This window comes from Notechis scutatus, chromosome 1, assembly GCF_049901735.1.
Source record: "Notechis scutatus isolate UNSWTSFEM ecotype Mainland chromosome 1, rNotScu1.2, whole genome shotgun sequence".
Lineage (NCBI taxonomy): Eukaryota > Metazoa > Chordata > Lepidosauria > Squamata > Elapidae > Notechis > Notechis scutatus.
The window spans coordinates 285690623-285717397 of record NC_142009.1 but is presented as its reverse complement, the minus strand read 5'-3'; the positions used below and the strand labels follow the sequence as shown (position 1 = coordinate 285717397).

Below are 26775 nucleotides of genomic sequence, written 5' to 3'. Positions count from 1 at the left end.
AGAGATATAGGCAGCCTGGAGGCTGGAGAATTGTAATCTTCTGAAGGCCTATCAGAAGGCTGCAAAACCTCCAGCTGGTGCATAATGCATTGGACCTCCCTCACATTAGGGAGGGTCAAAGCAAGCACATCTGTGCTGTTCAGACAGCCTATTGACCTCCAGGTGCCATTCAGCTTGAGATGTTTGCTGTGTTAAAAGCTTGCAACGTAAGGGAACAACTTGTTTAAGTTAAGCTGCCCTCCCTGAAGCATCACTGAAGCAATCGAGGTTGATATATTTTATTTCAAACTCTGCTACGCTTTCCTTCAATTCCAAATATGCACGGGTAGGTTTGTTTATTTATTAATTGATCAAGGTGCTCATAGCCTGCCTTTTCTCCAAAGCTCAAGGGGGCATGGTGGAAGGTCTCTTCTTTTTATCCCTGCAACAGCAACTTCGTGCGGTGAGTTGGGTGACACAAGACTGTTTGAATGTCAAGTAGTAAGCTTCATAACTGAGTGAAGTCTTGAAACCTTAACTACTACATTACATTGATTCTCAGTGAAGAGAGTGAGGCTGCATCTATTAGGGTTTGCACTTTGGCTTTCAACAATACTGCAGTAGGTTGCAACACACTGAAAAAATTATGGGCCCTGTTCCAGGAAACCTCAGCTTTTATCCTTTGGTAATTGGGTCCCATCCACTAAAGACTTGATTATTATGGGAATATAGATATAATTGCTGTCTGGTTCGGATGGTTGAATAACTTTGGGGATAGAATAGGACGGTGCTTGTGTTCTCACTTAATGTGGCAAATTTCTAGTTCTAGCATATATCTGGACAGTATGGATATATTAGGAAAGTTTATGCAAATTACAAAGCATAATGAGTGTAGGCCAAAGCCACAAGATTTGCTTATGTATTGATGTATAATATTTTCTTGGCATATAATCTACAAAGCATTAATTAAAATATAAAGATCCCAGGGCTTACCAACTACTAAACAGCAACTCTTTATCTGCTGAAATAGTGTCAAGAAAAGTTCAATTTGGGGATGCATGGGCCCTACCAACATCTACTTTGAGACTCTCTGAGCTCCCAGAATGATACCCTTGTCTTGAATTTCTGGAAGTTTAGAGGTGGTGATTAAGTTACAATTACAATTTGCATAAACATCCCTATTTTGCTCTTAAATTCCTCTCCCCTCCCAACCCCTCCCAACCCCTCCCAAAGAGATTATGTTCTTCCAACTTTTATGATATAATATTTACATACGTAAAGAAGTGGCTCTTGGCCAATAGAAGTTGGCCATCACTGGGTGAAAGAAGTAGCTCTTCTTTTTACCTAGTAGTGAAACTGATTGTCTTTTCAGTTCCCTATGTACATCAATGATTTGTTCCAAATTATTGGGAGATTATTGAGGAAATGGAATGCAAAGATGGAACGCAAAGAGAAATGTATCCTCCACAACATTTTGTAAGTTCATTGGTTGCTGTAATAACATAACTAGCTAGCAACAGGGAAAAGGTTGGTATTTCAATATATTTCAATTTCAAAATTTCTACAATAGACCTTTACATGCTTTCCAAATGCTTTGGAGAGACTGTTTGAAATACATGGAAGTGCAAGCACAATGCTTTTTAAAACAGCCATGTCATGGAAACCTGAAAAAAGACTTGGCTGTTTTAAAGAAATGCTGCACTTACATTCTCATGCATTCCAAATAACTTCCAGTTTTGAAGCATGCATTGGCTTCAGCATCTGTTCTTGAACATGAAGTTCAACATGAACTTCTAAATGTACAAAAGAAGTGTTGTTCAAATGGAGACTTCTCTGATGTAGTTCTTTTAGCACTTAAGATTTTTGGGCCCTTTTGGAAAGATAGACCCCTTTTCTCAAATCACTAGCTTTATTATCTTGTGAAGCCTGCCATTGGTTTTGGGCATACTGTACATAATGTTTGATTTAGAGTAGATGGAAAAATACTTTTATTAATTTCCCCCCAAAGATTAATTATGTTACTTGCTAATAGAATTTCTACAGAAATTGCTATCATTGTAAAGCAGGTCATCATGTGACTGGAGCTATTTTTATGACCTTTTTGCTGCAGTTGTTAAGAGAATGTAGCAGTCACAAAGTGAATGTGGAGGTTATTAAACAAACACTTCAGCTGTTAAACAAGGTCATTATTTGCTATGGGGCATTTTTGCCTAAAACCAGCAGTAAATTGCAATTTTCAGCAAAAACATAAATTACTGACACATGAACATGAGACACTGCAAATAGCCATACGTGTGGATCAGTTGAGTACCTGAAATGCAGTTATGTGACCATGGAGGAGAGACAGCTGGCAAAACTTTGGAACCTGATTGTAAGTACTTTGGGGAGGGCATCTTAACTTCAAATGGCTGCTAAGTGACTAGTTGTAAATTGAGGATTATCTAAAATGGCATTTTATGGAATAGCTTTCCATTGTATTGATAATCCACAAGAGTACTAGTCATTCAAAAACAGCAAAGATAGAATTGTTCTGCAGGGCCTTTGCTGACTGATGATAGTCTTGATGAGGATTTTGGTAGCATTTCATTTACTAATTTGAATTTACTATGGATAATTACTGCTGATATTTAAGCTATTGTTTAGAGTAGAGTAGAATAACAGAGTTAGAAGGGACCTTGGATCTAGTCTTCTAGTCCAACTCCCTGCTTAGGCAGGAAACCCTACACCACTTCAGACAAATAGGTTATCCAATTTCTTTTTAAAAACTTCCAGTGTTGGAGCATTTACAACTTCTGGAGGCAGATTGTTCCATTGATTAATTGTTCTAACTGTCAAGAAATTTCTCCTTAGTTTAAGTTGCTTCTCTCCTTGATTAGTTTCTACCCATTGCTTCTTGCCCTACCCTCAGGTGAAGGTATTTCAGTATTTGTTGATGGCATATTTTTATGTGATAATAATATTATCCATTTGTTGTGTCCAACTCTTGTATATTGCCATAGTTGATATTTTCTTTTGCATGTAAGACATCCCTAGTCTATTTTTATTTGGTAGCATAATAAATTAATATTCTAGCAGAAATGTAAGAATGATAATACATTGTCTCATGATTTATTGGGTACAGAAATACCATTCAATGGGTTATGTTAATGGATATTGGACGCCCAAGTTCTCTGTATTGAACATATGTCCATTGCAGTACATGTGGATGAACTAAGGGTATCTAGATTATAACTTGTACATTAGATGCAAATGTACATATTTGCAGACAAACACAGACTTGCTACAGAACAGACATTCTGCATATACATTAGAGGCAACAAGTGAATTCTAACATATGTGCCAGTGCAAGATGCCTATATGAAAAGATATGGTATTTAAACAAAAATAATATGTCCAAATCAGCAGGGTCATAGAATAACATTAACCATAGACAATATGCTTCAAAATCTGTTATAAATATTATCCTTTATTTGAAATGATTGTGCTTGTATGCAAACATTCAGTGTACTGCTAACTTCAGGATTTTCAGGATCTTTCTGAATATCTTTTAGATTAGAGAGACTAATCTGTCATAATACCACTAAGCTCCTTAATGCTGCCTACTAAAGGTAGGATAATAGGTGATCTTTTCTAGGACTTGAACTTTTGGAAATACTTGATCTCACTTTCTTTCAGACCCCTTTGAAACTTCTATTTAGGCATACTTTTCAGTAGGTGCACTAATGCAATTAATTAGTATATTGCCTTCTGTCTATTCAGAAGTATTGAAGGAGATTATCTGTAACAGTCCATATTTATTGAAATATTCCCATAGTTTCATATTTATATAAACTTCATGGAGCCATGAAACAAGGTTTTTGATGTAGCAGAGCTATATAAAAATATTAAGAACATTTTAATAGGAACCCATTGCAGATTTCTCTTTGTAAGGATAGGGGAATGGATTTCTAGATGATACCAGCTCAAATATCACCAGACTATTAAGTTTTGCCGTAGTTAGTGGTTTGATGAGAAACAACCAGGAAATGCCACCGGCATTTCTGGCATTGTAACAGAACTCTTGTTTGTGTAAGTTAGGAAGATGACCTTGATGGAGATATGCAAACTTTATTGCCAAGTGACAAAAGTTTAAATTTTAAAGTCCAGAATGTCCGGATAACATCTGGAAGTGACTCAGATAGGCCTATAAGAAGGAGGGAGAGTACAATAAAATCAAATTTGCAAGATTATGCTTTTATAACCCATTTCAGTAAAATTAGTTTTAGCTTCCTTATGTGGCAATTCCTGGTCTGGTCTTGCTGGTGGGGTAGAAATGTTGATTTATTATGTGCCATGAACTCAGTATTGGTTTTTAGCAACTACATAAATATACCTTCTCCAGGATGATATATTACCAAATATGGCCCTTCAGGTCTTCCTATGGTTTATTCCTTGCTGCTGTAATTGAGAATCTAGGTTACATTGGAGATAAATCAATCAGGAAAAAGGCAGAAACAAATGATTGTTTGTGGTATTGCCAGGAAAGCAACCCAGACACAGCCATAAAGTCATTAGGAGTCAAGTTTGTAAAAGGGTTTTAACCCTTATCAGTAAAATACCATTACATAGTAATATTAATGATCTTTTAATAGTATACTTTTTTCTTCCATTCGATCATGTCTTGGAGATTTCCTGGACAAATTCCTGCAATTTTCTTGGCAAAAAAAAAAAAGAAGTGGTTTACTATTTCCTCCTTCCTTAGGCCAAGAAAAAAATAACTAACCCAAGGTCATCTAGATAGTTTTATGCTCAAGGTGGGATTACAGTTCACTATATCTCCTGATTCCTAGCTTGATGCCTCAATCGCTATGCCCAACTGGATCTCAGTAGATCATTACTCTGAATAATGCCAGAGTAAGGCATAAAATCTGAGGTATAGACTTTTTGAATGCATATTTCTTTTGCCCCAAGCCTTCATATTTGAAAAGTTAGCCATGTAAAGAAAACTATGGCTAGATTATTCAAAATGGTGTCTACTAGACACTTTGATTTTGACTATCATGGCTGGGACTGATGAAAGTATAAATAAAAAATGGAGCATCAAAAATAAGGCATCATTGTAGGAGGTAAGAATTTAAACCAGCAGATAATATTGAAATATGTATCTATGATAACTGTGTGTGAGTGAATGAGAGGGAGAGAGGGAGACGGAGAGTGGGGGAGAGAGGTATTTACAAAAATGCACAAAATAATTTTGGCTTGAAGGTCTTTTATCTCTCTTGGCTGAAGAATCCTAGTTAGCACTAAATTTACTAGATTAAACCGAACTGTTCAGTCAGCAATCCATGGTCTGTCTGAACTGATTCTTACCATAGGGAATTGAAAATTCACATTTTGTGTTATTAAAGTATAATACACTGTAAAAGAGAACCTTATCTTTGGTTTAATAATTTTCTATACAAAAGGTTGATTTAAAAAATAAGGGGAGCAATCAGAAGATATATTTCAGCAATAAACAAGCAATCTTTACAGTCTTTCTTTCCCCCCCAAAAGGGCAAATAAGCATATTGATAATGAAACTCAATCTCTTATTAAGATAATGTTTAAAAGGGTGAAATGATAATGTAAAATAAATGCCAGATGATGAAAGAGCTAACAATGCCCATTACTCCTCCTTGGATAGTTTAGATTTTTTTTTTTTAAAAAAAACAACCAGTTTCCTAGCAGATAATTTTCTCATGTATTTTTAAAGAGATATAGGCTAATATTAAACGATTACAGGGTCATAAAAAGGGAGATTAAGGTTTAAAGTATAGTTACCAGGAAAGGAGGATATTTGTAATTCAGGGAAGAAATGAGGGTCTTTGGTGTTCTCTGAGCTTGATTGTTTTCTTGTAGATGTTTCATTACCCAAACTAGGTAATGGACCGACAAGGCACTGATGATGTTACCTAGTACTGACGATATTGCTTAGTTTGGTACTTAGTACTGATTATATTGCTTAGTCTTGCAGTAATGAAATGTCTGCAAGAAAACAATCAAGGGTCAGAGAGCACCAAGGACTTCTCAAAGTATAGTTAATTAAATAAAAAGTACTAATAAGCAATGAATTTAGATGACTCAGTTTCAGGATTGGGTAAATATATAACCTTCCAGCACCCCATTATATTCTTGGCAAATGTAAGAGTGGGAATAGGAACAGATGTCTTTTCATCTTTACTTTTCCATGTTTAACTACTCAGAAATACCCCGATCCCTCCCCCTAAAACTGAGGTCAAAATTATGCCCTTAAGCAAATCTCTTTGGTGGCACCAATCTGAAATTGAAAATATGAGAACATAAGATTGTGAATGAGACCAGGGAGCGTCTAGGAAGTCAACCATTCACTGTTCTACCTTTCACCCTATCTCAACACTCTCTTCAGCCCTTTCAGAGATGCTACCATATCACCAGATGGCTTTCAGCAATCAGCTGGCAAGTCGGAATACTAAGTTGCTGCTTCCAACTCAGTAGAAATTGACCAGCTGTTGTAATGCAATAGGAAACAGTATACGTAAGAAATAAAATACTAGGAAGATCATGTGGTTAAAATCTGAATCCAGAGGAAGGCAGTGCATATAGCACTTCTTCCCTCCAGCTCATTCTAGCTCATGGACAAGGTTGTAAAATCTAATCTGCCCTAGAACTGACACATTTCATGATGATGAAGAAGAAATATTATTACTAGAAAAGCTGTCAGGACTGAAAAAATGGACAGAAAGAGAACTCAGTTCAACAACTCTGTCTATCCTTTCTCATCTCCACTTCTGCCCTATGGATTCTTAATGCTGCATCAAGGAAAAACTGATCTGGGATTAAATTTGGAACAGTAGAATTTTCTATGGGTACTTTTATCTGATTCTGATATCCTTTAGGGATCAAATCTACAGTACTAGTTTCAAATGGAATATTTGCACGTGTATTGCATTTGGATTTGTGTAAAGACAAATTGACTGCAGGGTAGACGACCGTGTGTCTTGAACTTGCATAAAGTTTTTTATCTAGTGTTAGGATGAAGACTGCAAAATGCTAGTCCCTTTGGGTTCTGCTAAATCCAAATAGGATTAGTTTGACTATCTTGCATGCTTTATGAAGTAAGCTATGGTTTGTTAATCATTGTATATAGTTTTATATGTTTGAATCCAGCAAATTGTAATCAATAAGTCACAATTAAAGAAACCAAGGATTCAGTTTCATGGGTGAACCAGGGGCTTTTTTCCATGGAAAAGTAGTTTTCTGATAAATCCAGAAACTGCAGATGTGGGTGGGAGTTACTTAATAGCCTGAGGCTAAAATTCTAAATTCCAATCAATATTTAAATTCCAGCTACTGACATTTCTCCTTATTTCTACAGGTAACGTGGACATATGAGCTTTTCCAAATCCCCCCTTTATATTCTCCTACTGTTGCAGATAATGAACTTTGAAACTGATTGATTTTCCCAGAGTTGGGGGTGAAAGTAGCTTAGAAGGGGTAAGTTTTTGCTCTAAATCTGCTGTGGTGCTTAGTTGATAAGGCATAGTTCCTTCTCTATTACTGGAACATGACCTCCAGGCTCCAGATAAAGAAATGGGATGTGGAATATGTTCTGATGGGTGGGAACTTCCAGAGAAAGTTCTATGGAAGAAACTATTGCTAATGATGCAGATGGAATTCTATGGTTCAGGCACGACATCTAATGAGGAAATAGATAATTCTGTATTACAGAGGAATTGACTACTAGGAGTTTCAAATTAAATTATCATGAATAATAAAACTACCAATTCATTAGTCCTGAGGGCTGCCATGCAAAATAATTTTTGTACATTCAAAGTGTGAAGAAAATAAAGAGTAATCTGGTTTGCAATTAAACATAAATGCCCTACATAAATAATAAAAATAATAAAATATATACATCCTTATAAAACATTTCTGCAAAACATCCATTTTTCATTGAATGTTTTAATTAACCATAACACCAAGATTTAGTTTCATTATAGGTTGACATAATAAATAGAATCTATTTTCAAGATCTAGGTTGAGATAACTATGTTGAGATAATTTAGAAAATCCATTGCACTAACAATCTTGCTTTTCTATTCCTTCTCTTACTTTGCTGAGTATTGAGACCTTTCTTTCCCTAAGTACTTTTCTCTTTCACTTTCTCTTCTCATATGTCAAAGTCCTTCCCTCCCTGCCTCCCATTTCAGAATCCCAGATACCTTCTAGAATGAGGCCTAATCATCTCCCATATATTATTACTGAGCTAAATGGATTATATGCAGGGGTGAGATTCAAATTTTTTAACAACTGGTTTTGTGGGCGTGGCTTAGTTGGTGGGCATAACTTGGTGGTCAACTCAACTAGGCGTGGTCAACTCAACTTCACTCACATCAAGGCACGCATCTCCTTGTCTAGCCTCTCATGACTCTGGGGATGCTGCAACAGTCGTAAGTGTGACAAACAGTCATAAGTTGCTTTTTTCAGTGCCATTGTAACTTTGAATGGTCACTCCACACAAGCAAAGTACCAGCAAAAGAGGGGAAAAAAACTCCAGAGAAGTTCCTGAGACAGGAAGTCTAGTCCTGCCAAGAATGTAATAAGGGTTAACAGAGAGGCAGTTTCCGTAAGCAACACCGGAATGTTTCTTTCCTGCTTTCCTTACAGGATTAGGCCAATAATTTCTTCTAACAACCGGTTCTCCTAACTGCTTAGAATGTTAACAGCCGGTTCTAGAGAATAGGTATGAACCTGTAGAATCCCACCCCTGATTATATGTCTAGGATAATCTGTTCAATGGTGTCACAGTGAAATATACTTGTTTGCATACATATTCCCATAACTGTGTTAAGCATTTCCATGTCAAAAATATAATATCTAAGTTTCTTATCACCAGTAGAAAAAGATTACAAAGGTCAGAAAACACTCGGCATGTGTTTGAGGTCAAAATTAACCAGTAATCTCCTGGATGTTCAGAATTCTCCTTTCTGTTCTTATTTAGCTCCAATCCCTTTGAACATGTTGCCCATTTGATGCTCTAGAAATTAAGGGGTTATTATGTCATGATAAATGATTACAGAGAGCATAATACTATCCCTTTCATCTTTGAGAATGCCAACAGGCTATCTTTAGTTTTAGTAATTTAGTTTCATGTCATCTGAGAAGATGTGTAGACTAATCAGATATATTTAAGGACCACCTGTAGGTGTCAATATGTTAAATAGATTGGTAGGAATAGAATAGTACAAAAAATCAACTATTTTAATATTGTATACTACATTCTCCACCAAAGTAAGACCTTTGCAACTAATCTAAAAGAAAGAGCTTCTAATGGATAAAGCAACCAAAAATTGATATTCAGATAGTTTATGACACCGTTTTAAAAATCATTAGCAAATGACCCACTCTTTTTAAAACCCTATTATCATTTATTTCATTCTTATATCTCTTCGATCAACTTTGTTTTCTTTTTCCTATGATTGGAAAGAAAACACCTTGTCACTAAATTACAACTCTCACTCATGATACCTGAAATGCAGCTGCAGCACAGTCAGTAACTGAAAGGAAAATTGTTCTTCCTTTTGTTACCTTTTTAATTGGGAGACTTCTTTATCACCATTTGCCTTCTCATACTCTAGATGAGAAATGTTGTCAGGGAAGCTGTTGCCATTGATTTTCGATGAATATGCCAGGAGAGCATAACCACTTTGCCTTGTTAGCGTGCATTAATTACTCCAAACAGTAGATCAACACACTTTGGAATCACTCAACATTTGTAGAAAAGAAACTGCAATGTTGAGGTTTACTATTGTACATCTCAGTGCTGGGAACTACCCGTTACAGGCAATGGTCCCTAGAAATAAAAGCCATTTCATTATTCCCACTCTCAGATGTGTTTCCTACTGGGACATCTTTATCAGTGCATGGTGTGACCTATTGAAAAATACAAGGCATTATTGGTCAGGATTTCTACACCTGGCCCACCATTGTTACTATTAGTTCTAAAGACAAAAGTCATTGACCAAAAACAGAATTCAAAGAACAAAAATTGCCAAGGTTTGATCAACTCCTGATATCAAAAACCTCCAATTTAGATAAGGATCATCAAGTAAGCCTCACATGTACATGGTTAACGGTTGACTAAGGCTTTAGGGCAACCTGTTTCCTATTTGCACCACTTGAGCATCTTCGTCTTATTTAATCACATATTAGAAATTGTTGTTAAATTGTCATTTTTCTGATATTAACCCCTGGAAAATGCCACTTGACCTATAAGGCTATTCACCCAGATTTAATATGTTTTAAAAAGCAGAAGATGGGCACTTGATCATGGTGTTGGTTTGCATCACATTTGCAGATTCTGTAGGTTTTTGTTTTTTTATAGATCCCGAGCATTCAGACTGATGTGTAGAGAATATACAATCACCAAGCATTTCAAGGGTATATAGCTTGGACTCTATATATTGCTTGTCCCAGACAGCTATATGAATATTTGTGGGTTAGGAAAGATTATCATTTGGTGCCATGTGATCAAGATATCATCCTTCATAATGAAAATGTACTGTATATAGATTTATATTGCATCTGAAAATTATTCTATATAATTCTGGTACAATCATCCTTCCATTATAATAAACTACCTAAAAAGAGTTCCGCAACAAGGTTCATACAAGCAAAGAAGCACAATTGGAAATAAAATTTATTCTGAATATATTATAATATTGTATATTATAATAAACAATGTTATACAGGCTTATTTGTTTAGTAGCTTTTATAGGCACCAATCAATGGAAATTTGAGCAAATTACATAAATAAAGCCTCATTCACTTATTTTGTACATTACTCTGTAACTGTAAAATAGTGATGAAGTATGTGGCAGAAATTAAAATAAAATGTGATTAATAAAATTATTAATAACTGGAAGAGATAGTCTGTATGCCAAAACAAATCAAAGCAACCAAAATAAACCAGATTCCCCTCTGTTTAATACAAAAGTTATATGGCTTTGAAGTCCTACATGAAAACCATAGAAAACAAAATATAAAAATATAAGATATTTTTGATAAAAATATCAAAATGTTTTGCATCAATTGCCTATTAAAACATTTTTGAATACTAGTAGATTATGCTAAATGAAGGATAATTGTCATTGACATAAATTTTAAAGACTATGCATTTAAAGACAGCATTTTTTTTTCTGAGAGGGAGCATGTGCATGTTGGCACATACAACTTGGAAATTTAGATTTGTTAATTTACAGAGTTTTGTGGGTTCATGTTTTAGTGTGTTTGTAGGATTATATTTCTGCTTATTATATTTTAACACTACTTATTCTTAGTATCCTTGGATCTGGCAAGAAATTGATATTTTTCCTAAAAAGATAATGTTAATAATCCTTTCAACAACCTTGTGAGATAAATCAAGATAATTTTTCTTATATTATAGATAGTATATTTTCTTCATGATGGCCTTAGAGCTCAGCATATTTGAATTGCATGATCAGATGGCAATATAAATTCATTGGAATCAAACTGTTTCCTGTCCTGCATATTTCAGAAAAGCAATAGCATGCACGCATATGAATGGATTCACATTCCCCTGCATTTTGAATGACTATTTTGGTGCATTCTAATAACAATTTAGAAGGAGAAACATTTGGACAATGTTATTGTGGGCCATGCAGAGAAATTGGCAGAATCCCAACCCATGGTAATGGTCATTCAGAACAAGAAGCATCTGTGTATATATTCAGCTAGGTTTAATTAAGGCAAAATCTCTCATCCTCTAACTCCCCTAGCTGTATTTTTCTCTGCAGGAATCTGTATTTCTCTGGCAAACTTGAATTTTCTCTAGAAGAAAATGGAGGTAGGATATCTGAAAGGGAAAAACAAAGTAAGGGAAGAATCATAGCTTGATGTCCCCAATTTGGTATGTTACAGATACTGCAGAAACATCATCATTGGCCAAATTGATTAGGGAATTCTAGGAGATCAAATCCATTTTATTTGGACTTTACCAATACTCCTCTCTACTTTTATGTGAGCTTTTCATTCCTGACAGTAAATGAGCTTTGAACACCTACATAGAAGGGGGAAAGTATCCTAATATTTATATCTGGACAAGGAAGTAGAGAACTACTCATCTTTTAAAAGCTATTTTTGTGTTTGATCAATTAAGGCCTTTTAAAGATGTGCATAATATTTTAAAACCTGTTTCTTTCATTAATCCTCATTTTGTAACCATTTTAAAATATTATAGCTTAAACATTACTGGTGTGGTATAATAATAAGGAAGACAAATCATATAAGATAAATTAGTAACCGAGCTGGACCCCCCCCCCCTTTTTAAAGAAGCAATACAAAGGGAATTGTTTGAGGAAAAAAAATCCTGCTATATAAATATGCCTTTTCTGTGTGGGTTGCCCTCACCATACTGCTATATTTACAGTTTAGATTGCTAATATGGTACTAAAAACACAAGGAATGTTGTACCTCCTCATTTTGAATGAGTGATCATTGAAATTCACTGTGGAAGAACAATTTTTTTTTAAAAAAAATGTCCTTAATTTGTTATAATAAATTATGCTTCTTCAGCACAAGTTAATTAGCTCTCTTGTGTTTTGGCAAATCAAATGTATTTAACAACTTGCAGCTCAAACTGGGATGCCATCTTCTGTAACATAGCATTAAAGGGAGAAAAAAAGAAAGAAAGAAAAAAACCTAGCTCATCTGAGAGGGGTGGAGCAAGAGAGAAATTTGTGATGATAAAGAAGCATACTGATCTTTTGCTTCCATTATGTTAAATTATTCTTAAATTTTTTTATTTCAAAATGCTGACTGCTTTGCAAGTTTTTCCTCCCAAGGATAAACCACTACTTATCTCCTAGTTCTGGAAATAATAATTACTCCCCTCTCTCTAAATTGTGAATATTCCTTTAAATGTAGTGCTAAGCAAAGAAAATTTTTAGCTAGGAAGGGGAATGCTCCCTCCCCTTACACTGCTATGTAAATTACTCCTATCAGCTCTATTCTTACGTTACCCTCTGGGCAAACACTTTATAGCCATGTATTGTAAGAACAACATAGAGATGGCTTGTGTGGTGTGTAATTCAAACAATTGTGACTTGTAAATTTCTGACTGAATATGTTGTGTGAAGCCAGCTAATTAGAATGAGCTCAATAAATTGGGGTTAATCAAACGTGATGTGTGAACCCATGAAACATCACAGTAAGCTGAGGTTTGCTTAACAATTGTACTGAATAACTTTAAGTTTATTAAGTTTGTTTTTTATTTAATGGTTTATTATTTAGTTTAATGAATAACCTACTGGGTGCCTACAACTTATTCTCCCAAAACCAACCAAACTACATGGTGTGTAAAGCCTTCTATTGTATAGCAATTGAGAGATCATGGAAATTGATCCAATATGATTGGAGGGCATGTGGTTGGGGAAGGTTTCTCTAGTTAAACTAAGCTGTAAGACTTTCATTTAAGAGTTGAGCTGAAGTAGACAAGGGAATGGGATTTCCCAGAACTGGAGAGGTAATAGGTGTGGGAAACAAGGAAGAAATCATCCAAATGTTTCACAGCGGGAAGCACTAATATAGCTTGCAATATTTGCCTTTATTGTCAGTGGAGATTCTCAGTCATCCAGGTCATGGTTGTCCCAAAAGTGCTTTTTCAAAAGGCAACTGGCCATCTACATTAACTTCTCTCTCAACAATGGGGAAGGGATACAACAAACATATCTCCTGTTTACAACACAGTCCTTTCAGCAGTTCCAAGGAGGTTTCATGCCCTTTTGCACTAGTCAGATGACACTGAGGGAACAGATAAACCTTCAAGTAGCCTCAAGAGTTTTCAAGGAGAATGCTAATGACCAGATGATTGCAAGGGAATATAAATCCTTCCATCTTCCACCATTCAGTCAGAAATGAAGAAGTTTTTTGGATAAGAAGCAAAATGTCTTCAAGGAAAAACAGTCCAATTGCCTTTTGAAAAAGCACCTTTGGGATATGCCTTTATTCTCATCTTGTGGCTTCCTAGAGACAAACAAGTCAGGCTCTGTGGGAAACAGGTACTTTTTAACTTGACTGTATTACACCCTCATTATTCTGGTTTATGGCCATAATAAAGATTGATTTGATTTCTTCCTATTTGGATAAAGAACAAAAGACTGTCACCAAATACTGTGGGGAATTGTGTCAGAAAGCTAAGGTAAGGCTTGTGAGAAGTGCCCCAAGCAACAACAAAAGTCTTTTCAGGTAAGTTAGAAACAGAAGGAAAAACAAAAAGGCAACGGTGAAGGAAAAGGAATTAATTGGGAATAGGAGCTGTGAGAGAGAAGAATGTCAATAGTATTTTAAGTATGACTTGTGAAACAGTACTAGTGTTGGGCCACTAATGGTAGGAAGCATTGCAACTCGGAATAGACAAGGAGAGGCTAATTTAAAAGGAATTATCTCCAGGGCTAGATACTAGGTTACCAGCAAAACTTGCTGACATAAAGAGGAGAACAGGTATTACCCCTATCTTCCAAAAAGGAAATAAGTAGATTAATTTTAAACAAATGGAAGGATTGCTGTCCTTCACTACAGACCTCCTAAAAGAATGGAGATAGTTTTGCCCTAAGTATTTTTTAGGATTCTGCATTAGGTTGGACCAGAAGAACTCAGAGGTTTCTTTCAACTCTATGATTCCATCAATGTAACCTGGGGCCAGCTGGGTTGTACAACCTTAATTTCTGATCTGCAGTAGTGCTATTAATTCAGTTAAGGCCTTCAGCTTGTGGGCCTGGAATTCCCTCCATCCTTATGTTATGCATTCATGGAACAGCATTATGAGGTTTGGCTTGCCCATCAAATAGATAAAAGAGTAAATCAGCAATGCATTCCATAACATTTATAAACATCAATTCCAATTCTGTTTGGATGATGATGATATATATGATGATTTGTACTGAACCATTTCTTTCCAGATCATATTTAAGCATGTTTCCTGTATGCTAGTTTTATATTTTGAAATCCTTTAAAGAGTGATAATACAAGTGTGTTATTATTTATGAAATATGTCTGCTTTTATGAAAGAATATTTTTTAAAAAAACAGGCATTAACTGTTAAAAATATGTAGTACTAATAAAAGCTGCTAGAAATAAATTGAGACTTCAAAGAGAAGACTGTGGAGAATTTCTACGGGCATTTATGAACATTGCATTTTCCATTCATATAAACATTATAGGATAATACATACCACTAGTAGGAAAACCATGGCTTCCAGAAGAGGCCCATTCATTTTCCCTGCTGAGTAGCTGGGAACCTGCTATTAACATTTTGTACTTCCAGATAAAGTCCACGTTTTGTAGATATTTGGAATACATAAAATAATGAAATCATGAAATCTCCAGTGCAAATGCCTCTGTTTCATGAGCTCTCAGGGATGAGATTGCTGACACTGGTGATTTTGTCATATTAATTTTCATTTTATTTTAGTTTCCAGGCCATAAACGATTTCTGATGCAAAGAGTCCCTTTCAATTTCAATAGTCACCCAGAGTCACTTGCTTGAATTGAAAAATGATTAACCTTTTTCTATGCCCCCCAATAATTGGTTTCTTTGTCTAATCTTCAATGCATGTTTTCTTAACATTCATCTAGAATGTCTTTCTGTGGTATAAGACAAATAGTCTTTTCTCTCATAATTGAGGATGATAGAGACCAGTTCTTGCGTTCTTCTATAAAAGAAGAAGAAAAAAAAAAAAAAAAAGGGCTGAGTGATTTTTAAAAAAAGTTTATTTGGATCCTTTGTATAAGGCTGTAGCGATCTGTGATAAAAATGACATTGACCTATGTTTCTGTTTGCTTTATATTTATCCAAAACCATGCTTACCCCTGGTACTTTGAGATTCCTACCCATCTTTAGTTGGTCAAGATTGGGTTTATGTTATTTATTATATAAAGAAAGGAAATGTTATTTGTTTTTAAAAAGGAGCATTACATATGGCTGAAAGCAAGAAATAATCAAACTCAAAGAGCCTGAGATCTTTAAGGCCTAGTGAATAAAATATTAGATTTTTTTTTTACAAAATACTCAAGTTAATTGGCCATATAATATATAAATTAATATGCAAATAAAGTATTTTTTTTTAAAAAAATATTGAGATCTAGTAGCCCACATAAATAATCTCTTCTGGCTTTCTACGTCCAAGGGTTCATTGCCCCCACACCCCCATGGTATCTTCCTTTGGTATTTCAGACATGAAAAACTAGGGAGGGTGCAGTTAATTTACTAGGCAATAAAAGACTGCATGCTGAAGCACAGTCTTTGACCACTATGAGTGTAACATTAAAAAAAAAGAATTATATAAGAATTTTCTTCAGACCATGGGCATGTCATATCAAGAGTGTACTCCAAAAACCAGAGGTGGTCATGAGAAATAAATTAAAAGTCAATTTAATTGCACCATCAATATGGTTAATTAACATTTTGTAACTGTACTTTAACAATAATTATACATTTATAACATGCGTTTAATCATTTTTCCATTCTGCCAAATGAAAAATTAGAACTCAGCAGCAACTTTGAAGGGGCAATTGAGGTCCTACCATGACTCGTAGAGGTCACACATGATGCCAGAACTTTGAGTTGGACACCTCTGCTGTGAAATATGTGTTCTCATTTTATATTCCATATATTCTTGGTCTATCTTCCCACCCTGAGAGGAAAGAAAGGATGCAACAACTTAGAAAATCTATTTTCTCCCAGTCTTGGTTCTCCCAGCAGTCAGTTACTCACCTTATATGACTTTTACATTGCAGAATAGGGAGTCCCAGTGAAGACTATTCGCTCACTGGTGAGAGGAAAGATAATGTTGCTATCTTGACACAGTATGTTGCAGCTTATAAAAATTATAAGGGCAATTGCTTTAAAATAGGCACCCATAGAATTAAAAAATAATGTAAGTGGTTCCAAATTTCTGCTGGTGTAATTGACCAAGCAATGATGGGAATAGTTGATCCAGAGTTAATGTGATGATCTTGACTCTTAACAATTAAAGTACAGAAGACGCTTTTGGAGGGTTGTCAGCAATTCATGTCTAGCAGTCTTCCAAACCTTGTGTCTTTCAGATGTACTGTGCTTTTGCTCCTGCAACTTCCAGCTCAGAAACAGCAATAAATTCTGTTGGGATGCAGGTGCTCGTGTTGCAAGAGAAACAGTACATTTTGCAAAGGAAGGGGCATACTCCACACCTTTTGAATGACTGCTTCACATTTTATTGCCATTGCCTGCAATTGATGATTGTCAAAAGCATTTGGAGAACAGCTGACTTCTTTTAAGACTTGCTTGGTTGCAATCCTGCAAATCTCTGAGAGGGTTTGGAAACAGATCTAGCAGCTCCTCTCTCACATTTTTTTTTTTTAAAAAAAAACAATTTTAAAAAAATCGTTAGGATTGCTTTGTCTCTTAATATCTGCATCCAGGAACAATGCAGAAGTTTCACCTGAAGTCTCTTCACTCTATAAGCATTTTGAATTGCTCTCCCTCTCTTTCCCTTTCTCCCCCTGTGGGAAGGATGAAGAAAAGCAAGTGACAAATACCATCGAACCTTCCTGAGCTGGACATTCCTCTTCCTAACCATGGGAAGGATCTTGGAAATTCACTTCTGCATTTCATTGTAAATAGTACTGATTGTCTGATTTATATACTTGCAAGCCACTTATGGACAATGTTTATCTTTAAGGTAGGATTTAAGTAGTTATCAATAATAAATACTAAAAGTAAAGGAGAAATGGAATATTGATCATATGAAATCCTTGCTTTATTTAAACCCACAGTGGAGTACTAGTTTCAAAGCAGTGTATAAGCACCGCACTACCAGTGGTTTGGCCTATCTTTTTCCAAGCTCTGACGTACCAATAAAGGAGAATATTTGTAGCTCAGGATTGAAATGAAGGGTCCTTGATGCTCTCTGAGGTTGGTTGTTTTCTTGCAGACATTTCATTACCCAAACTAGTTAGCATCATCTGTGCTAGATGATGCACTGATGATATTACCTTGTTTGGGTAATGAACTGTCTGCAAGAAAACAACCAAACTCAGAGAGCACCAAGGACCCCCTCAACCATTGATGTGTTGAAATACAGATTCCATCATTTTCCAATCAATGCATATGAAGGACATCAGATTTGGAAGCGGTTGATACAGATCTATCATGTGCTCTGACATTGCTCCTGTACTTTCCAATGTTTAATTCTGTCACTTCTAAATATTAAGAATGATTGCCAAAGCAGTATGTTGATTGAATAAAAATATTTCTTCTTTGTGGGTGTATGTCCCTGTATCTGTAAGTGTACACATTTGTGCATGCCTTCAGATACAAAGGCCAAAATATTATATTCTTCTCCCAATGGTCATTATAAATTATAATGACAAAAAGTACCATTTATTTCCCAGGTGTATTTTGCTTTAAGTTGTAAACATGCTGGGCTGAATTATTTCTGATTGATTGAAAATGACTTTATATACCTTTAATTTATCACAAGCTGGTTTAAACCCAAAAAAAGGTTTTTTATTGAACAGTTGTGAATAGATTTTCTGTAAAGAGCTTGAATTTATGATGTTTAGTGTTACACATTATACAGTTTATTTTTCGCCTGCTTGATCGTGCTGTGAAAATTCATGAATATTTAACTATTAACTGAAATGCAAAATTTTTATCACCATTTTATTGAAAAGTTGACATCTTAAAATACCATACATACCATTAGTATTCTGCTTCATTGTCACCTTATTGAAAAATGCTGCTAAAAAAACAATACAGCCATTCTGGAGGGGAAAAAAAAATTGTCCGCCCAAGGCTATTAACTATAGTTCTACACATACATTAGTGACAAATAAGTGAAGCAGCCAATGTTCACAAAAGATGTCACTAAACTGCTAGGAAACAACGGTAACCATAGAAACCATCTCACACTGCAATCTGCACATCTTTTGTCAGTGTTTGACTAGAAATGAGATGCTTAAAATCATTAGGCTATCAAAAAATATATGAAATCTCTTCATTGAAATTTACATATTTAAATATTTTGAAACCTGCAGAAACTTCAACATGATACTTTCATAAAATATTGTTTCAGCTCCTTACCCTCAACTATCACTCTATATGTGACAATAAAAATTATACATAGAGGATCCTGATGTTCTTCTGTGTGGGGGAGGTGAGATGGGGACTTTAGGCGCGTTCACACAGACACTGAATGAAGAAAAAAGACAGTAACTGTGGGAGCAAATTCTTATACACATAACTTTTCTTTACATAAAACTCTACATGTCTATCTTTCAGTTGCCCTTACAATATAAATAGACCTATGTATGTGTCTCTGAATATATAAAAGTGTTTCATGTGACAGAGTTGTCATCTTTTCATATTTTATTCAATCTTTAAACAGTAGCAAGAGATTTGAAGAAATTTTTTAAAAAAATTGTAATAGCATCATACTGTATAACCCCATGAAGATTGTGGTGTGAATGCTGTAATAGATGAAACATTCTGAGCATTTATTTGGCATCTCAGAAACTGTAGGGTTCATTATTTTCATTCTTTCAGGCATCAGAGGTAACTCTGATCTTGGAAGGGTTAATTCAATTTTAAAACCATCCTCCCCTCCCCCACCTTGATTTTTCTCTGTGAACCATTCTTCTAACTTCAGGAAAGATTCAAAGAGGGTCCCAAAGGGTCTTTTCAAAAGGCAACTGGACTTTCTTGGGTTTTTTTTCCTTTTCTTTGAAAATGTTTCACTTTCATCCAAAAAGCTTCTTCAGTTCAGATTAGATATTGGGGAATAGAAGGATTTATATTCTTTGCAGTCATCTGGTCCAGAGGTGGTATTCAGCAGGTTCTGACTAGTTCTGGAGAACCAGTAGCGGAAATTTTGAGTAGTTCGGAGAACTGGCAAATACCACCTCTGGCTGGTGATTTTACAGTATCCTTCCCCTGCTACTCCCACCAAGCCAAGCCCACAGAACTGGTAGTAAAATTTGTTGAAACCCACCACTGATCTATCAGTGCACTCTGAAGGTCAGGCATTAGGACATTAGAGAGTGATTGAGGCTACTTGGGGGGGGGTGTATCCTCAGGGTCACCTGAATCAGAGTGCAAATGGGTGTAGTGTGTATCTTCTTGGGACTGCACTTTTCCCCCCACCATTCAGTCAGAGGCTTCTTGAATGAGAAGCAAAACATTTTTAAGAAAAAAGAGAAAAAAACTCCCAAGTAAATCCAGTTGGCTTTTGAAAAGTCCCTTTGGGACAACCATGACTTGGATGATTGAGACTCTCCATAGACATTCAAAGAGAGTATGATGGATGGAGCAAGAGTGAGGATGGAATGACATTGAGTCTTCAGCCACACATCTACTTGAGGTCAGCAGACACACTATTTTTCTCTCTAGAAATAATAAAAGTTCATAAGGCAAATAAGTGAGTTTGAGAAGCAGATGATTGGTACAAATCTTATATAGTACCAGAAATAGAAAATTAACTCTACAATATTGTCAATTATATTAAATAGCATGAATCCTCCACCATGCTCAGTCTGAATCAAACTTTGATATAGCTTGACTGATAGAAGAGGAAGTTATCTTTGAATGTGATACCTTGTTTAAATATGATACCTTGTTTAAATATGATTATCTCCCTCTTCTTACTGTGCCCCCCCCTCAAAAGCAAACAAATAAAACCCTTCATGTCACTTTGGGTAGAATGAAGTAGCTAACAAGTCATTCCATATTTGCAAAGGATGATTTTTAGTATAAGAAAATCCTTAACCACTATGAGGTTTCTCTCCTCAAAAACTCCCTAATATCCAGCTTGTATTCTGAACAGATGTGCGGAGGTATTTACCACATCTTCAGGGTTGATATATGCAGGTCGACAGGCTGTGTACCAATGCTTTATTGCTTTTATAGGTCCGGGTTTTATAATGGGAAATACAGCATTCATATGCCAAGTTCATTATAAGTATAAATTTCAATTTATGTTCTTGTTACAGAAAGGTATCCTTGGTGCATTTCACTCTGAAACAGAGCTTGGAAGCAATTCACCAGGTCAGCATACTTGGAGAGGAAAAGTTTTATTTATTCACCTTATTTATTATTGAATTTCTACCTTGTGTTTTTCTTTATTCCAACAGGTGGACTTAAGTACAATAAAAAAATATGCAGAATAAAACAGAAGGAAATTATTACACCCAACTTTAATAAAACCAGTCATGGAAGAATGGGAGCCAAATCAATAGTTGGGTATCTGACAGTTGAGGGCAACTTCAGAAGGACTTTCCCCACTGATTTAAGTCACTAACTGAAAGGTGGCCGCAGAGATAAGGAACTTTTAGACATAGTAGTGGACATTTGTTAAGATGCACCTTAAATAGTGCTTAATAGGCAGCTGTTAGTAATGCAGATTTTTTTTTTTAATGCAGACATCACATGATCCCTGTATCACCCAGTGACATGGCAATTGTATTTTGCACCATTTGCAATTTTGGGCCTTTTTCAAGGATAGTCCATGTAAGATGCTCCTTTTTTGGTACATATTATTACCTTTTGTGCACTACCATCTGAGGCTGACATTAAGCATAGACTTCCATAAGGATAGGTGACTCTACCTGTACCTGGTCTGTGAGAATTTCTTTCTTTCTTTCTTTCTTTCTTTCTTTCTTTCTTTCTTTCTTTCTTTCTTTCTTTCTTTCTTTCTTTCTTTCTTTCTTTCTTTCTTTCTTTCTTTCTTTCTTTCTTTCTTTCTCTTCCCTCCTTCCTTCCTTCCTTCCTTCCTTCCCATGTCAGTATTTTAAAGAAATATATTCAAAAATATTAAATCGATGTTCTATCATTTTATTTCATTATACAAGCAGTCAATAGCAAAAATATAAAAACAAACTGACGATGCAATTAAAATATAACAAAACAATGAGATAAATAATAGGTATTATTTACATATTACATCAATAATACACAATGAAACTATCTGTAAAACTGTTGAACATGCTGTATTTTTACCTCTTCAGAAAACAAAGATGGAGATAGCCTCATGCCTTAATCACTACACCAAACTGGCTGTTGTTCCTTCTCGTCAAAGAATTAGAATTAGAATTTCTTGCATATATAAATGTTTAAGCAGGCTCATAACACTGGACAACAAAGATTTTGCTTCCTGAACACTTTTGGGTCTATCACAGCTTTTTGGCTGCTAATCATGAAATTAATTAATCTTTCATGGACTGTTCTATAGAAATCTTCTCTTTTTGGAAAATTCACCCTTCAGTATATACTGGCTATGCTGCACACCTGAAATAAATGTATGAAAACATGGGACTGTTGTTGAAGCACATCCAGTCCCCCAAGTAACTGGAATATCTGTGGAGATCTAAAAGTAGTGGCTCTGCTGCTTGGAATGTAGCTTGGATGTTGTTACGTATGCAAATGAGACAGTTCTCTAAGAGAGTTGCATTACATTAAAGAGAAATTGCCATTCTGAAAGAATTTGGTTCCAGAAGAGTAAAATGTGGCATAAGAACCACTTGTTGACCCAATCAAGATTTTTTTTTGCCTTCGCTTCACATAAAACTCAAGACTGATGAAAGATTTTGTGAAAGAGAAGAAACAAGGAAGGTGATAGTTTCATTACTTGAGACAGATGTTTCCAAGGATACCTGATGCCAAGACTAAAAAAAGGGTCTTTATTGGTCTGCAGACTGGATATGTCATCAATGAGAAGCAGTTCAAGTATCTGTTACAGTGGCCAGAAAAAAAAAAACACCTGGAGAGCATTTGAAGATGTTGAGAATTTTCTTGGGAACTTCAGAGCACCAGACTACATTCAGTTGGTTGGCAACCTTCTTTCAGCATACAAGATCATGAAGTGCAACATGTCACTGAAGATTCATTTTGTGCATTCACATTTGGACTTCTTTCCTGAAAATCTAGGACACAGGTGTCAAACTCGCTGTATCACATTGATGTCACATAATGTATTGCAATGTTTTTTGCCTTTGTGGAGCTGGGGTGGGCATGGCCTATGCATGACACATCTGGCCCACAGGCTGCCATTTTGACACCCCTGATCTGGGTGAAATCAGTGATGAATGTGGCAAAATGTTTCATTGGGACATGGCCAAAATGGAAAAATGATAAAAGGGAACTAGAATCTATTGGTGCCAGCTGACTGTTATTGGGCACTGCAGCAAAATGAACATTCAGTACCAATGAAAATCAGCAAAACACTGTTAGTCTTGTTGAACACATGCAGCGTGTTGGAAACATTGTGTGATTAAATAAATTACAGTTTTTAAGAGTTCTATGTGATACAATCATTCTGAAATTATATTTGTGTTCAGTGTGAAGGGTTCTCTCATAATCACCAAAAGTTTTTCAGGAACAAAACTTTTGGAAAAAAAAATTGTCTGGTGTAATGAGAGAAAAAAAAAGAACTTTCAGATAGCCAGGCTCCAGTTTCTGATTGTTAAGGATAAAGTTTGTTAAGGTTAAAAACAATACTTAAATCAAGTCCACAGATTGAATTACAGTAGACATAAAGTGATTTTAAACTACACTCTCTGTAGTTTACCATTGTTGTTTCTTTTGTTAAATATGCATCTTCATACATTTGATAATTAAGCAATTCATTAGTTAACCAAAAGCAATAGATTACAGAACTTTATAGTTGTTAGATTTCCTGCAGGTGGCACCATGTCAATTAAGAATTCCTTGCTTATAAGGAATATGGACTTTTATTACTTCCACTATCATATTCATCACTTCTTGTTATAATGGATCTGCTACTAAGAACACCTTATTTGTGAAGTACACAATGGAAAGCCTTGCTGTTTTCTTCAATTTCATGCAGCCAGGTAGATATGAAAAATAATACTTCTCTTGACAATTCAGATTGTAGTTCAATTTGGCTAATAAGCTAGTAAGTCCTAAGACTCAGACTAGATGTTTTTTTTTTTTTGCAAATAATGCACTGCATTACCATGGCTTCTAATTTAGGTAATGTCAAGGAATGGTATATTTTCCCCATCATGGTTCCTCAAACATAGTTGGGCTACAACTGCAATATTTCCTCAACTAGTAGGGCAAAGTTATTTCATTTGTAGTCCTATTATCAAAAGGACTAACATTTCCAAGATCTGATCTATAGAAATAGTGTCTGTTCAGCTTTAAATTAGCAAAGTATAAATTCATTTTGGCAAGGACTTATCAGGTACTTTATTTATTTATAAATCAAAAGATTCCTATAACTGTGGTACAAGACAAAAAATTTCAAAGGCAAAATCCCAACCAGTAAAATTCCTATGGTGGGTACACTTCCTAACATGGCACCTGGAGGAAAAAAATGACATCTTCAAGGCCTATTTAAAGGATGGTAGGGTTGAAGAAATTTCAGTTTGGGGGTAAAGTGTGGGGACTATTACAGAAGACAGGTGATATGAAGAAAAGGGAAACTGCTTAGGTCCCAGATCCCATCACATAATTTTGTTTTAACTATGGGAACTGGAACAATTTTGCTTTAATTATGGGAACAGGAGCCTGCCCACTCTCTCAAATCTTACTTGAATGGGCTGAAACAGTGGGAGCAAAGCAATTCCTCAACCAAGTCCTATTCCTTGAAAGCCTCTTTAGTTCACAATTAGCACATTGAATTACACTCAGAAGAATACTAGTAACCACAACAGCTAAATGGGCACAATAGTGTACACCCATTTCTGGTCAAATGTTCAATAGGCACAGAAAGGTGATCCCATAACTGCATGTGCTACTGCAGCTACAGCATTTGAGTGATTTTCAGCAACAGCTCCATGTGGAGCACATTTCAATTGTCTGCAAGGGAGATGATTAAGGAATGAGTATTGGGAGAACTCAAAACACACATTTGGTCTTTTTAAGGTTGGGCTTGAACCTGTCTTTTTGCATTCAGATACCAACAGACCCTGTGGAAAGACCTCAACAGCATTACTTGGTTGGCCTGAAGCTGAGATATACAATTGGGGATCATCAGCATGTTGATATCTAGCCTATGCATAAGAATGAAACAAAAAATTATCCATTGGTTTCATGTAAATGTTAGAGTGGTGACAGTGTAGAGCCCTGCAGTATCCCACACATCAAGATTTTCTCCCCATAATGATGCGAACTGAGCTTGAGAAAGGAGGCAATACCATGCCTCCACAATACCATGTCTCCAACTTCTAATCCCTGCAATCAATTGAGAAGTATACCATGATGGACAATATTGAAGGCTTCTGAATGTCAGTGAGAACTTGGAGAGTTGCAGAAGCACTATTCCTCTTTCACCAAGTATCATACTGGAATCTATATTATGATGTCTCCATACAATGCTGTCTCCATGTTATGTCCTGGCTGAAAAGGATCCAGGTAAACCACTTTCTTTGCTGCCCTTTGAAGCTGCAAATTTAAATATCCTAAATCGTGAAGAAGGAAATTTGAAGACTGAATTTGGATCCAGTGGTGGCATCAAGGAACCCTTTTACTCAAAGTTGCATTAACCACCACATAGACCCACAGTAATTCACCTTCTGGGCAGCTTAAATAGCTGAGAAGGGCATGATCAGGTGGCTAGTTAGTATTCCTATTGAATTTATCTTTTTCCACAAGAGGTACAGTGTCAAATACCTCCCAAATAATAAACAGGAAAATGCCTTAGTCACTCAGTATGTATTTACCCAATCAGAATCTAACTCTGAGCAGATTCAAGCAATTGTTTCTGTCAGGGGCATTAAAATATTCCTCACAGAAGAAATTGTCAAAGGGAATATGATAGCCTGGAGTAGGACTATAGGACTCAGTATTACCTTAATAGAATGGGAGAAGGTCTGGAGTAGAAACAACAAAATTACAAAATCTGCAGCTTACAAGGAAAATGCCTACAAGATGTTTTACAGATGGCACCTTCCCCCCTCGAGATTAGCAAAAATGCACCCCAACATGAGTCCGAATTGTTGGAAATGTAAAAAAAAAAAAGAAGGGAACTTTCTTCCATATATGGTGGTCTTGCATAGAGGCTCAAAAATATTGGCAGAAAATTAGAAAATGGTTGGAAGAAATGACAATAGAACAGATCGAATTTAAACCAGAATTCTTTTTATTAGGGATTTTTAATAAACAACTCTCAAAAAAAGTGAAGTACACAACAATACATATTTTGACAGCGGCCAGACTGGCCTTTGCATAATGTTGGAAGCAACCTCATATTCCATCAGAGGAAATGATTATTCAAAAAATAGCAAACTGGGCAGAGATGGACAGATTAACTTTGGCATTAAAAGGAAAAGATACAACAATGCATTATGACAACTGGAACTGCTGGTACGAATGGATGGAACAAAGATCGAGTAAACAACAAAGGGCAAAAGAAAATAGGTTATAATCGTAGTAATGTCTAGATATATATATATATTCGCACAAGGAGTAATTGTATAGAGGGTACAAAATAAGGTTGAAAATAAGGTCCCACAAACTGTCGAGGACGAAATGATTTTTAATTTTCTTCTGAATTTTCTTTTTCACTTTTTCTTCTTTATTTCTTTTTTATTTTTCAAATTTATGTATGTTTTGTTTGTCTGTTTTAATTGTAAAATTAATAAAGTTTATTTAAAAAAAATAAAAAAAAATATTCCTCACAGTAGTTTATTTAAAAAAATAAAAATAAAATATTCCTCACAGTAGCCCTGAAGATATTCACATAACTTCTTAACAGGAATCAAATCACCTTAAGCAAGGCCATT

At 35.5% G+C, this 26775-nt stretch overlaps 1 long non-coding RNA gene across 3 annotated transcripts; it reads left to right on the top strand.

Annotated features, from left to right (window-relative positions):
- Positions 1 to 223: 223 nt before the first annotated feature.
- On the top strand, positions 224 to 23579 carry LOC148133419 (uncharacterized). 3 transcript variants are annotated; one of them, XR_015747387.1, is made up of 6 exons: positions 224 to 325; positions 7352 to 7470; positions 17546 to 17714; positions 21022 to 21076; positions 21163 to 21266; positions 22036 to 23579. It is a non-coding gene; the product is annotated as an uncharacterized LOC148133419 (long non-coding RNA). The 3 variants fall into 3 exon arrangements; XR_015747386.1 differs by lacking the exon at positions 22036 to 23579 and having other exon boundaries at positions 21163 to 21641; XR_015747388.1 differs by lacking the exons at positions 224 to 325; positions 7352 to 7470; positions 22036 to 23579 and adding an exon at positions 14158 to 14241 and having other exon boundaries at positions 21163 to 21641.
- The last annotated feature ends 3196 nt before the right edge of the window (positions 23580 to 26775 follow it).